The sequence below is a fragment of the Dermacentor variabilis genome, chromosome 7 (assembly GCF_050947875.1).
Source record: "Dermacentor variabilis isolate Ectoservices chromosome 7, ASM5094787v1, whole genome shotgun sequence".
Classification (NCBI taxonomy): domain Eukaryota; kingdom Metazoa; phylum Arthropoda; class Arachnida; order Ixodida; family Ixodidae; genus Dermacentor; species Dermacentor variabilis.
In genome coordinates this window covers 111953736-111955847 of record NC_134574.1, presented here as the reverse complement: position 1 = coordinate 111955847, position 2112 = coordinate 111953736, and positions in this window count along the sequence as shown.

Below are 2112 nucleotides of genomic sequence, written 5' to 3'. Positions count from 1 at the left end.
TATGTGAGCTCCGCTGTTTATTTCTGTGGTGGCGCGCAACCGTTTCGAAGAATTTGTTTGCAGTACCTCAAACATGCCGTAGTGAAGCGCGCAGAAGGCTAACATGGTCTTAGTCTTGGGAGCGGCACGGGGCGACAAGTGGAAAGCTACCAAGGTATACCAAAATATGCAATGTGGAGGAAGGCCTAGCACGAACACAAATATGAGGACTTAAAAAATGAAATTATGGGGTTTAACGAGCCAAAACCACTTCCTGATTATGAGGCACGCCCTAGTGTAGGACTCCTGAAATTTCAACCACCCGGGGTTTTTTAACGTGCACCTAAATCTAAGTACCACTGGTGTTTTCGCATTTCGCCCCCATCGAAATGCGGCCGCCGTGGCCGGGATTCGATTCCGCGACCTCGTGCTCAGCAGCCCAACACCATAGCCACTGAGAAACCACGGCGGATAAATATGAGGGCTTACTTGAGGCTGAAAGGACCGGGTAGCTTCAAAAAGACGCGGCACAGAAAGGCGACCATCAGTGAAGAGGGCGAAGTAGACATTTTGGCTTTCAAGTCTGCAATTCCTCATTCCAGAGTGCGTGATGTGAGGGGTGAGGTCGGCATTTCAGTCTAGTGTCAAGAGTTCTTAGGAAAGCTGAAATACAGCATGACGTTCTCAATATGGCTCGGAAGAATGCTGCGGCAAGTCGACACGCGTAACGCCTATGTTTTTTTTAGTATTTGGTCCAAGTTAGCTGGAAGATTCTCTCTCTCTATCACCTATATATATATATATATATATATATATATATATATATATATATATATATGTGTGTGTGTGTGTGTGTGTGTGTGTGTGTGTGTGTGTGTGTGTGTGTGTGTGTGTGTGTGTGTGTGTGTGTGTGTGTGTGTGTGACGTGCAATTACAGAAAGAAAGCATAGAGGCTAACCAGATCACCTTAAACCATATCAAATTCACAAACAATGTACTGTGCTGCTTAGATGCAGGCTATCATGCTCTTCAAAATGTCGTTTTCTGAGCAAAAATATCCTAAATTTTTCGTGAACACGACGGAAGTAACTCTGCAGTCGTCAGAGTGTTGAGAGATTCTGTGAAAAATCAGGAATCGGCCCAATTAAATTTTGGTCAACGAATCAGAGGGGATGTAAATGAAACCTTTTTGTGTTCGTAGTTGAACAGAAAAATTTATTTTGCCTTTTTGTTGTTTCATAATTTGTTCTACTAAAAGATATTGGCGTAGGATAACCACCACTGGATAAAACGGGGACACACCGATAAACGCACACACATACGTAAACACGCGCGCTGGTTCGCCCTATTCTGCGTCAGCTGCTTCTGAAGACTTTCATACAACGGACAGAAAGGCCTTCAGTAATACCATAGTTTAGTCCATTCGTGGAGCGGCTTTACTCTTTTGACTGGCAAAATGCGAAGAGATATCTGGATAGACAACCGAAGAACTCTAGTTAAGCGTTCCACGCCTCAAGAAGAGCTCCCTCCCCGACATCTTATGGTAACTGGGGAAGAGCAAAAAATATTGAATGCAGAGTAGAATAAAACACGCGACGAAAGCTATTGATTACATTTATGCGCGACCTCTTCTCCCAAAGACTGTAATCTTACAAGCAATAATCAGCCATGATTGCAATCAGACTAGGTTCCAATATCAAGGACAGTTCGATGCATTATGGGTACTTCTCGTGTTTTAAAGTCACCCGTATAAAAACTTCAATGATCGCCTAGAATCCTAAGGATATGTTAAAAGATTGTAAATGATTCGTAATCACCTTCATGTATTACAGTCATATAGGTAGGTTCTCGAATATATATTTTTTTCTGACTAAACGATACAATTTGTGCAACGTGCGTACGCAAATGGTTTCTTGCCTAACTTTTCAAAAAGTTGGCATTTCAACTAGAGAACATGAAGGCTTTTTTGCTTACTTAATACTGTTAGAGATTCTTTTTCGTTTAGTACAATGTTCCGAAAGTATTTTCGTATTTCCTACGGAGTCATGAATATTGAGTAATTTTCAATATATAGAAAAAAGGTCACGACAAGCACGGTAAAATGTTTTGCACAAACTGGAGACTATAAGATAA